General features: G+C 40.4%; 2 pseudogenes; one reads left to right on the top strand and one right to left on the bottom strand.

Annotated features, from left to right (window-relative positions):
- Positions 1 to 5,826: 5,826 nt before the first annotated feature.
- LOC144333934 (serine/arginine-rich splicing factor 3 pseudogene) lies at positions 5,827 to 8,612 on the top strand (annotated as a pseudogene).
- A 3,342-nt stretch (positions 8,613 to 11,954) lies between these two features.
- On the bottom strand, positions 11,955 to 12,380 carry LOC100424719 (large ribosomal subunit protein eL22 pseudogene; annotated as a pseudogene).
- Between the last annotated feature and the right edge of the window lie 434 nt (positions 12,381 to 12,814).

Below are 12,814 nucleotides of genomic sequence, written 5' to 3'. Positions count from 1 at the left end.
GATCAGGTAATTATCAGGGCTGTCTCCAAGAAGCAGGCAAGAATACAGAGATTCGAGTTGTTCACTGTGTATTTTGGAAGGCCCCTTATCCAGCACTGAGGTTTCAGGTAGAATTATGATCGGATTCAGGGACAAAAATGGTGAAGTGATGTGGGGGAGAAGGCGCATTTTGTGAGTTCCACAGTTGGAGCCAAGCGCCAATACTAACCTTGATGTACTTCTCATGACAAAGGCCAGCACTGAATATGTTGAAATGGCACCTTCATTCAAGCCACTAAGACCCCTTCAACACCTTTGTGAGGAAAGGAATGGGAAGGATTATTTCCATTATTTTATGAACAAAGAATAAAAATCCAAGCTCAGGGGTCTTGCCCGCCGACCCTGGATGTGTCAATGATGGAGGAGATGGGCCAGGACACTCCAACCAGCCAGGTCTAGCCATCCTGCCTCTCAGACTGAACACCCCCCAAATCGTGACAGCATTTCTTTTTCTTCCCTCTGAAGGAATAATGTGGAGATTTATTTATTATGGCAGTGAAGGGCTTTCAGATTCATGGATGTGGGTGCTATTGAAAAAAAGATGTGGTAGTGGATTACGTCCAAATTTCAGTCAGTAAGACTACATTTAGTCAAAGTAACGTCTTTTTTTTTTTTTTGAGACAGTCTCGCTCTGTCGCCCAGTCTGGAGTGCAGTGGTGGGATCTCGGCTCACTGCAAGCTCTGCCTCCCAGGTTCACGCCATTCTCCTGCCTCAGCCTCCCGAATAGCTGGGACTACAGGTGCCCGCCACCACGCCTGGCTAATTTTTTGTATTTTTAGTAATGATGGGATTTCTCCGTGTTAGCCAGGATGGTCTCAATCTCCTGACCTCGTGATCCGCCCACCTCGGCCTCCCAAAGTGCTGAGATTACAGGCGTGAGCTAGCGCACCCGGCCGACACAGACGTTTTTAATGACCACACGAGAGTTCATTGAATGGATGAACTACAATATGTTTAATTCACCCCAACTGAGGGACATGTAGGCTGGGTCCCATCTACTACTGGATTAATGGTGCTGCCGTGAGCGTCAGGCCTTGACATTTGTTTGGATATTTCCAGAGGAGAAATTCCTAACAGTGGCATTGTTGGATCAAATGGATACATACATTAAATATTAACAGATGTAATCATATAACTCTATATAATTATATATGTATGTGTACACACACACACACACACACACACACAGTCTACCTTCCAGAAAGCCTTCACCAAGAGGCTATTTTCCTTACACTTGTGCCAACGGTGAGTTCTGGGATTTGTAAATATTTCTGCCAATCTGATAGTTAAGTTGACTATGCGTTAAAACAGGTGGTGTGTTTATTAATGACTCGTATATTTCTTTTTTTTTTTTTTTTTGGAGATGGAGCCTCACTCTCTTGCCCAGGCCGGAGTGATTTCGGCTCACTGCAATCTCCGCCTCCCAGATTCGAGTGATTGTCCTGCCTCAGTCTCCCAAGTAGCTGGGATTACAGCTGCCCACCACCATGCCCTGCGTGGTAATTGAAATAGAAAATAGTTCAATTTTCTAGGTGACAGGTACCCTGTATGACATGTGATGAAAAAGCTGAAAGCATAGTACTGGTATTGATAACTATTTATTTATTTTTGAACTGTCAGAGTATATATGACTATCTGAAGATTCTCTGGCTGGCAGATGGATGTGGAAAGTGTAGAAGAGAGGACTGCTTGTTGTTGCAGTTTTTTTTTGTTTTTTGGGTTTTTTTTTTTTTATCTGTTACACATGTAGAGGTCACTAAATTGTCATCTGTTTATTGTCACATAGATTTTGCTTACATTAAAGTATGTCGTCAGTGATGTAAACTTGTTTACACTAAAATAATGCAGCAGAAGATAAATTTCAAATTGAAGGCAGTGATTACCTGGAGGCGCGAAGAGGGGAAGGATGCACAGAGGTATTGCTGTTGTTTCATTTGTGTTATTTTATTTTATTTTTATTTATTTATTTTTATTTTTTATTTTTTTGAGACATTGTCTTGCTCTATCGCCCTGGCTGGAGTGCAGTGGCGGGATCTTCGTTCACCTCGACCTCTCCCTCCCAGGTTCAGGAGATTCTCCAGCCTCAGCCTTCCAAGTAGCTGGGATTACAGGGCATGCCACTGCGCCCAGCTAATTTTTGTATTGTTAGTAGAGATGGAGTTTCACCGTGTTAGCCAAGCTGGTCTTTTTTTTTTTTTTTTTTTTTTTTTAGAGTCTTGATATGTCACCCAGGCTGGAGTGCAGTGGTGCGATCTTGGCTCACCGAAACCTCTGCCACCCGGGTTCAAGCGATTCTCCTGCCTCAGCCTTGGAAGTAGCTGGGACTACAGGCACCTGCCACCACACCAGGCTAATTTTTGTATTTTTAGTAGAGGAGGTTTCACCATATTGGCCAGGCTGATCTCGAACTCCTGACCTTGTGATCCGCCTCCTTCAGCCTCCCAAAGTGCTTGGATTACAGCACTTTGATTACAGCTTGAGCCACCTCACACGACCACTAGGCTGGTCTCAAACTCCGGCCTCAGGTGATCCCCCAGCTTCGGCCTCCCAAAGTGTTGGGTTTACAGGCATGAGCCACCGCGTCCATTTCTTAAGCTGGAGGATTTGATACTTAAATATTCTTCTTCTTTCTTTTGTTTTGCTGGGGAAGGGCAGGGTCTCACTCTGTCACCCGGGCTGGAGTGCAGTGACACCATCATGGCTCACCACAGCCTACACCTCCCGGGGCTCAGGTGATCCTCCCACCTTGGCTTCCCGAGTAGCTGGGACTACAGGCTCACACCACTATGCCCAGCTAATTTTATTTATGTATTTATTTGTGTAGAGTCAGGGTTTCGCCATGTTGCCCAGGCTGGTCTCAAACTCCTGGGCTCAAGAGATAGATATACCGCCTCAGCCTCCCAAAGTGTTGGGATTACAGGTGTGAACCAGCATGCCTGGCCATAAGTGTATATATTATTCTTTATTCCCTTTTGAATGCTGTGAGTAAAGTATTAATTAATTGCAGGCCTCGATCCTGGACAGACCTAGGCCATCTTCTCACAACACTGTTTCCTTAAAAACGTATCAAGTTCAGTGTGGAATAATGTATGTTGCGAACTAGTTACCTGCTTTGTTTACTGTGAAGCCCTTGGTCTGTGGGACTGTTCCTGCCCTAGGAATGCACACAGGCCTGCAGCCTACATCACAAGGAGAATATAAAAGACTCATGGAAAACCAAGGCAGGGACTTCCCTCTGTCAACATGAACCACATACACCTTCATCTCTCTTTTTTTTTTTGAGATGGAGTCTTGCTCTGTCGTCGCCCAGGCTGAAGTGCAATGGCGTGGACTCGGTTCACTGCAACCTCCGCCTCCCGGGTTCAAGTGATTCTCCTGTTTCAGTCTCCTGAGTAGCTGGGACTACAGACGTGTGCCACTGCACCCAGCTAATTTTTGGTTTTTAGTAGAGATGAGGTTTCGTTATGTTGGCCAGGCTGGTCTCGAACTCCTGGCCTCGTGATCTGCCTGCCTTGGCCTCCCAAAGAACTGGGTTTAAAGACGTGAGCCACCACACCAGGCCCTTCATCTCATCTCTAGCGACTGTGCATGCTCTGCGTGTGGGTGAGTGAAGGGATGAGAAACTATGTGCATGGGTACTGCTGGGCCTCCCAGTGAGCTGTAAGATGTTGGATATGCTGTATTTTCTGTTCTGCATTCTCTGTACAGTTAAGTAAATGCAGTGCTAAATTGAAGCCATTGAGACTTATGGATCTGACTGCCAATCTGAACATGTGCCCAATGCTGGTGGTAGGAAACATGCCTTAAATAAATACATCTATATTTGAATTAACTTGAAGCCATATGAAAAAATGAAGATCTCTGGGAAAGATAAATACATGGGCAATTATAAAGTAGCATTATTGTAATTTTCATTTTTAATTCCATTTTTATTAATAATTTTCTGCATTTTAAAAAGACCAATGCAGCTGGGTGCAGTGGCTCACACCTGTAATCCCAGCACTTTGGGATGCCGAGGCTGGCGGATCACGAGGTCAGGAGATCGAGACCATCCTGGCTAACACGGTGAAACCCCATCTCTACTAAAAATAGAAAAAATTGGCCAGGTGTGGTGGTGGGCGCCTGTAGTCCTAGCTACTCGGGAGGCTGAGGCAGAAGAATGGCATGAACCCAGGAGGTGGAGCTTGCAGTGAGCCAAGATCACGCCACTGCACTCCAGCCTGGGTGACAGAGCAAGACTCCATCTCAAAACAAAAAACAAACAAACAAACAAAAAGACAAATGCAAAAAAAACAAGAATTAACCTATTTATTGGGCACATAGTATATAGAGATGTAATTTGGGACATCAGTAACAGAAAGCAGAAGACAAAGATGCATGGAGCATAGTTTTTGTACGCCACTGAAAGTTAAGTTGGTATAGATTCCAAATAGAATGTTGTAGCTTTAATAATTTAAATATAATTCTCACGGTAACTAGAAAGAAAACATCTATACAATACACTCAAATGGAAATGAGAAGAAAATAAAAATTTTTCCCTGAAAAAAATCAAGTAAACACAACACAGGCAATGATGGAGGAAAAAGGGGGCAATAAAGAAATGGCACATAGAAAAAAAATAACAAAATGGCAATAATATTTACTCCTTATCAGTAAATACTTCAAGTATAAATGGATTAAGTTCTCTATTTGAAAGACAGAGATGGGGAAAATGGATACAGAAAAACAGGATCCAATTATTATCTACAGGAGACTCACTTTAGGTTAAAAGACACTAATAGGTTGAAAGTGAAAGGATGGTAAAAAATATTTCATGCAAATAGTAACCAAAAGAGAGCTGAGGTGGCTATAGTAATATCAGATAAAATAGATTTTAAATCCAAAAAGGTCACAAGAGACAGGGAAGGGCATTAATAAAAGGTTTAAAACAGAAAAAAATATAGCAAGTATAAATATTTACACACCTAATAATAAAAATATATGAAGCAAAAGCATGACAGAATTGCAATAGGCAATCCTAGAGCAATAGTTTGAGAATTCAATACCCCACTTTCAATGATCGATAAAACAACCAGAGAAAACATAAGAAATTAGAAGACTTGAACAGCAAAATAAACCAACTAGCCCTAACAGACATATACAGAACGCTCTGCCCAATAACAAAAGAATGCACATTGTTCTGAAGCGCACATGGGAGGTTCTCTAGGATGGATCATCTGTTAGGCCATAAACAAGTTTTAATAGATTAAAAAGTATAGGTATCACACAAAGTATCTTCTCTAAACACAATGGTATGAAGTCAGAAATCAATAACTGAGGAAACACCAGAAAATTCACAAACACATAGAAATTGAACAATGCACTCTCACAAAACTAATGGATCAAAGAAGAAACCACAAAGAATATTTGTATCTTGAGAAAAATGAAAATAAAAACACAACATATCAAAACTTACGAGATGCGACAAAAAAGCAGGGCTAAGAGGGAAGCCGATAGCTGTAAATGTCTATATTACAAAAGATCTCAAATCAATAACTCAACTTTACATCTTAAGGAACTGGAAAACGAAGAGCAAACAAAACCCAAAGATAGCAGAAATAAGACAGTAATAAAGATTAGAGGAGAGATTATTAAAAAGTAGAGACAATAAGCAATAGAAAAAATCAATAAAGCAAATAATTTATTGGGAAAGAGAAACAAAATTGACAAGCTTCCATCTAGACTGACAAAAAACAAAAGAGAAAAGATGCAAATGACTTAAATAAAAATAAGAATAAAAATGGACAGCCATTTCGTGGACGCCGGGTGAGCCAGAGCATTCGTTGCTGGGGGTTGGGAGGGAGGAAAGCGGGAAGACACAACGGAGTGTATGGGTTTGAGCCTCCGCATTTTTTACCCTAGATCTCGAAATGCATTGTGATTCCTGTCCATTGGACTGTAAGGTTTGTGTAGGCAATCTTGGAAACAATGGCAACAAGACTGAATTGGAACAGGCTTTTGGCTACTGTGGACCATTCTGAAGTGTGTGGGTTGCTAGAAACCCTGCCGGCTTTGCTTTTGTTGAATTTGAAGATCCCCGAGGTGCAGCTGATGCGATCCGAGAGCTAGATGGAAGAACACTATGTGGCCGCTGTGTGACAGTGGAACTGTCGAATGATGAAAAAAGAAGTAGAAATCGTGGCCCACCTCCCTCTCGGGGTCGTCGCCCTCGAGATGATTATCGCAGGAGGCGTCCTCCACCTCGTCGCAGATCTCCAAGGAGAAGCCTCTCTCGCTGCGGGAGCAGGTCCCTTTCTAGAGTTAGGAGAAGAGAGAGATCGCTGTCTCCGGAGAGAAATCACAAGCCGTCGGGATCCTTCTCTAGGTCTCGGAGCCGATGTAGGTCAAATAAAAAATAAAAAGAAAAATTAAAAAAACAAAGAACAGTTTGCAAGATAAGTGGTGTACAGGAAATTACTTCATTTGACAGGAATATGTACAGAAAATTCAAGTTTTGTTTGAGATTTCATAAGCTTGGTGCATTTTTAAGATGTTTTAGCTGTTCAAATTTGTCTCTTGAAATAGTGACACAAAGGTATAATTATCTATGGTTTGAAATGGATCATATGAGGCATGTAATACCAAGTATTGTTACTTCACAAGGTCCCCTTAAGCAGAATTGAATTAACTGAATTTGCTTTGAACTTTAGTTATGTATAGACTGATAATAAAGCTCTAAACCTGCAAAATAATAATAATAATGAAAATGGAGACATTACCACTGATTTTTCAGAAATAACATGCATTATAAGAGAATAGAAAAATAGATGAAAAAATGGACAACCTAGAGGAAAAGAACACATTTCTTGAAACGTAGAAATTCTGTAGGTTGACACAAGAAATAGAAAATCTCAACAGTTCTATAACAAAGTAATTGTAAACATAATTAAGAAAAAACTTCCCCAAAAGAAAAGTCCTGAATCAGATGGCTTCACAGGTGAATTCTACTAAACAAAGAAAATTAACACAAATTATTTCTCAAATAATTCAAAAAATTTAAGTTTTGGGGATAGCAAGGAAAACTTGCTATGCATTCTATGAAACCAGCATTACCTTGCTGTTAAAGCCAGATGACATCACAAGGAAAGAAAATTGCAGACTAACATTGCTTATAAATATAGATGGAAAATCCCTAACAAATATTAGCAAGGCCAGGCGCGGTGGCTCATGCCTGTAATCCCAGCACTTTGGGAAGCCAAGGCAGGCAGATCACCTGAGGTCAGGGGTTTGCGACCAGATGGTGAAATTCTGTCTCTACTAAAAATACAAAAATTAGCCTGGTGTGGTGGCATGAGCCTGTAATCCCAGCTACTCGGGAGGCTGACGTAGGAGAATTGCTTGAACCCAGAAGGCGGAGGTTGCAGTGAGCTGAGATCACAGCATTGCACTCCAGCCTGGGTGACAGAGTGAGACTGGCTCAAAAAAAAAAAAAAAAAAATTAGCAAATTGACTCCATCAGTATACCATAAGGATTATTCACAATCGAATGGGATTTTACCATGGAATGCAGGACGTTTCAATTTGAACAAAAGGAAAAGAATCACATTATCATCTCAATTGACATGGAAAAAGCATTTGAGGAAATTTAACACCCTTTCATAATAAAACTTCTCGGCTCTTTCATAATAAAAACTCTCGGCTTGGTGCAGCGGCTCACGCCAGTAATCCCAGCATTTTGGGAGGCCTAGATGGGTGGATCAACTGAGGTCAGGAGTTCAAGACCAGCCTGGCCAACATGGTGAAACCCCGTTTCTACTAAATAATACAAAAATTAGCCGAGCGTGGTGGTGGGCACCTGTAGTCCCAGCTACTTGGAAGGCTGAGGTGGGGAGATGGTGTCACTGCACTCCAACCTCGGTGACAGAGTGAGACTCCATCTTAAAAAAAAAACAACAAAAAACTCTCAGCAAATTAGTAACATAGGGACAATTTCTCAACATGATAGAGTGTGTTTCTGGAAAACTTAACAGCTAACAGTATATTCAATGGTAAAAAAAAACTGAATGAGTTCCCCTTAAGACAAGGGACAAGAAAAAGATTCCCACTGCTATTTGACACTGAATTGAAAGTTCTAGCAAGACAAGAAAAGCAAATAGACTGGGTGTGGTGCTCACGCCTGTAATCCCAGCACTTTGGGAGGCCAAAGTGGGCAGATTCTTTGAGCCTGGGAGTTTGAGCCCAGTCTGAGCAACATAGTGGCACCCTGTCTCTACAAATAATACAAAAAACAAACGGTCTGGGCGCGATGATCATGCCTGTAATCCCAGCACTTTGAGAGGCCGAGGCAGGCAGATCACCTGAGATCAGGAGTTCAAGACCAGCCTGGCCAATAAGGCGAAATCCTGTCTCTACAAAAAATGCAAAAATTAGCCCGCCATGATGTTAGGTGCCCGGAATCCCAGCTACTCTGGAGGCTGAGGTGGGAGAATCGCTTGATCCTGGGAGGTGGAGGTTGCAGCAAGCTGAGGTCGTGCCATTACATGCCAGCCAAAGCAACAGAGTGAGACTCCATCTAAAAAAATAAAATAAAATAAAAAAGTCATCCAAATCTAAAGGAATAGGTGAAACTATTTCTAAGTATAGATGACAGAATCCTTTGTACCAAAGAATCCACAAGAAAACTCAGAGCTAATGAATGAATTCAGCAAAGTTGCAGTATACAAAATCAACACACAAAAACAAATTGTTTTCTATACACTAGAAGGAAATTAAGAGAGAAATTCCATTTACAATAGCATCTAAAATAATTAAATACTTAGAAATAAATTTAACTGAAGAAGTGAAAGATTAATACACTGAAAACTATAAAAGATAAAAATACAAAAAAATTAAAAAGATCAAAGTAACTGAAAATACATTCTGTGCTTGTGGATAGGAAGATGTACCACTGTTAAGATGTCAATACTGCTGAAAATAATCAGCAAATTCAATACAATCTCTTCTAAAATTCCAACAGCCTTTTTTTTCCACAAATGGGGAAGCTGATCCTCAAATTTACATAGAATTGAAAGTGACCCTGAATAACCAAAACGATCTTGATAAGGAAGAATAGAGTTGGAAGACCCACACTTTCTGATTTCAAAACTTACTACAAAGCTACAGTAATTAAAACAGAATGGCACTGGCATAAGGACAGACATATCCAATGAAATAGAATCGAGAGTCAGAAAAAGCTCTCATATATATGGTGAATAGATTCTTTTTTTTTAATTTTTAATTGACACATAATTGCATATATTTATGAGGCACAGTGTGATATTTTGATACATGTATACAAAGTGTGATGCTCAAATCAGGGTAATTATCATATCCATCACCTCAAACATTTATAATTTCTTTGTGGTAGGAACATTCAAAATCCTCTGTTCCAGCTATTAAAAATATATAATAAATTATTGTTAACTATAGTCACCCTACAATGCTATAGAGCATTAGAACTTTTTCCTCCTATCCAGCTGTAATTTTTTGTCCATTAGCTAACCTCCCCCAATTCTCCCCACCTCCCTGCCTTTCCCAGCCTTTAATAACCACTACTCTACTCTTTGCTTCTATGAGCTCAACTTTTTATTCTTCCACATATAAGTGAGAACATGTGGTATTTATTTTTCTGTGCCTGGCTTATTTCAGTTAACATAAAATCCTCTAAGTTCATTCATGTTGCTGTAAATGACAGAATTTTATTTTTTAAGGCTGAATAGTATTTCATTGTGGTTATAGACCACATTTTATTTATCCATTAATTTGCTGGTGAGCACTTAGGTTGATATCATATCTTGGCCATCATGAATAGTGCTGTAATAAACACAGGAATGCAGATCTCTCTCTCTCTCTCTCTCTTTTTTTTTTTGTAGCCATGTGTTAGCCACTTTAATAGAAAATGTGATCAAAACTTGATTACAAGAGTTCAGAGAAAAACCAGTGAGTTTCAATTTTACTACAATTTTTTAAATCTGGGACTAGCTTTTTTGTTTTTGTTTTGTTTTGTTTTGTTTTGTAACTTAAATGCTAACTTCAGCCCAGGGTTTTTTTCACAACCAAACTAAAAATTACTTACTACATGGGAACATCAATGCAACAAACAAGTAAAACTTGTAAACTCAAGCCACAAACTTATAGTTAATAATCATGGTAAGGGACATTGCCTTCTGTGAAGGCAGAGAAGAAATATGCAGGCAATTCTGCTTCAAAGAAATCTGCATAGGAATGGAAAATGCTAGAGCCTTTAACACAAGTGAATTTGCAAAGCCTCAACAAGTTCAACTCAGTCCACAGAGCACCAAATGTTAAACTGGAGCCAAAATAGGATTGAACATTGAATTTCCAGCTATGCCACTCGCAGAGCACAATGTCAGGTGTGGAAACCATCTGTAGGCAAGCACTTTTAAAAACATGAATTTCATACACCGTAAATTCTAAAACACACACTTCTGCATTATTGTTTGAATTTCAGAAGGGCACTACAAGGCACCAGCGTCTTTCAAAGTCACTCACGGCAACAATTGTGTATTTTTTCACAGCCTTGGTAGCCCCTTTCGGCAGTTCTCTAGCCTCTGCACACACGGCGCCACACCACTGTTTGTAGAATGACTTCTGACATTAAATCCAGCGTCATGACCTAAGTCGCATGAGGCAGCTATTTCCCGGGCACCTTCCATCTCTTTGGCATGGGGGGCCTCCCAGTGCCTTCTTCAGGCCCCACACAGGAGGCCACATCTGGAAGCACTATTCCTCTAGCGCCCTCTGCTGGAGACCAAAGTGACAGATTGTTGCAAAGACTTGTAGAAACAGATCACTTACACATTCATTTTTGTACATATCTAGTTAATTTAGAACCTAGGACTTCTACAATCAATTCCCCAAACTCCTTTATGGAGAGTGATGGACTTTGCAGCAACGCTGAAGGAGCACAGTTTCTCTCTCTAGGAAGAAGGGGATTAGTAGACGTAATTGTGTGCATCAAGACAAATTTGTAATAAAAAAATCAAAGTAAGATGAATGGCCCAGAAACCCACATTTTATTGACACTGTCATTTTCCCAGGCAGAGAATCTTAGAAAGATGTCACGTTTTCTTCTCTCTCTCTCTCTTTTTTTTTTTTTTTTTTGAGACGGAGTCTTCAGTGGTGCAATCTAGACTCACTGCAACCTCCACCTCCCAGGTTCAAGCAATTCTCCTGCCTCAGCCTCCCGAGTAGCTGAGATTGCAGGCGCCTGACACCCTGCCTGGTTAATTTTTGTATTTTTAGTAAAGACGGGGTTTTACCGTGTTGGCCAGGCTGGTCTCGAACTCCTGACCTCATGATCCGCGCACCTCAGCCTCCCAGATGTATGGGGATCTTTCCCCTCAACCAAACAGCAGACACCAGCTGAATGTCCTCCAATTCCATTCTAACACTATTTACGTGGAGATAGTGCCAGATCCCACAGGTTAAGGACTCAGTGCTGGGATTACAGTTATGAGCCACCGCACCTCGCTACGATTTCTTTTAATGAATGAGAGGAGCCCACTTGTATCCCTGAATCATTCTTTGGGAGAAGCAACAGAAACAATTGACAGTCACACTTTTTAAAATAAAACAGTCCCTTCAGCCCATACCTCCACGCCCTCATCTGCCTGCCCAATGTCTGTCAGTTCCGTAAAGTCACCCTCTCCTTCTACTCTAGTATTACCACAAGAATTGAAATTTTCAAGCAGAAAAAAATAAAAAATAAAAAAATCATGTTACAATTAAGTGAGTGGTGGCCCAAGGGAAGCCCTTTGACTATGATTTCCAATTCTCTGTTCAATCCACACTGCAGAGATACAACGGTAAACCACCAATTGGGTTCCCAAGTTTTATTCAAGAGCTCATACAAAATATTCCAGATAAATGAAATTTAATCCTTGTCTTCCTCCTCTTCTTCGTCCTGGTTAATTTGGAAGTAACATAATTTGTAACTCTCTTTACGGTTAGCAGCTATGCACAACCAATCATGAAGATTATTCTTCTTCAAATATTTTTTGGTGAGGTATTTCAAATATCTTTTGGAAAAAGGCACCTCAGATGTCATGGTGATCATCCTCTTGCTCCTTTGGACGGTCACCATCCCTCCACCAAAGTTCCCAGCTTTTCAGTTCACTTTGATCCTTTCTTGCAAAAACTGCTCAAAATTGGCAGTATCCATGATTCCATCTTCTATGGGGTGGGTGCAATCAAGAGTGAACTTCAGAACCTGCTTTTTTTTTTTGCCTCCCTTCACCACAGCTTTCTCATGGGCACCATGGGAGTAGTGGAGGCAGAAAGCCAGATATCTCTTTAACATATTGATTTTCTTTCCTTTGGATGTATATCCAGTAGTGGGATTGCTGGATCATATGGTAGCTTAATTTTTAGTTTTTTGAGGAACCTCCATATTGTTTTCCATAGTGGCTGTACTAATTTACATATCCACCAACAGTGTGTAAGAATTCCCTTTAATCTGCATCCTCTCCAGTACTTGTTATTTTTTGTCTTTTTGATAATAGCTGTTCTGATTGGGATGAAATGAAATCTCGTTGCAGTTTAGATTTGCATTTCCCTGATGGTTAATGATATTAAGCATTTTTTCTTATACTTGTTGGCCATTTGTAGATCTTTTGAAAAATGCCTACTTAGATCATCTGCCCATTAAAAAAAAAATAGGGTTCTTTGTTGTGTTTTATTTGCGATTGAGTTATTTGAGTTCTTTATTTATTCTGGATATTAATCCCTTGTCAA

Source organism: Macaca mulatta, chromosome 13, assembly GCF_049350105.2.
Source record: "Macaca mulatta isolate MMU2019108-1 chromosome 13, T2T-MMU8v2.0, whole genome shotgun sequence".
Classification (NCBI taxonomy): domain Eukaryota; kingdom Metazoa; phylum Chordata; class Mammalia; order Primates; family Cercopithecidae; genus Macaca; species Macaca mulatta.
This window is presented reverse-complemented; position numbering and strand designations above follow the sequence as displayed.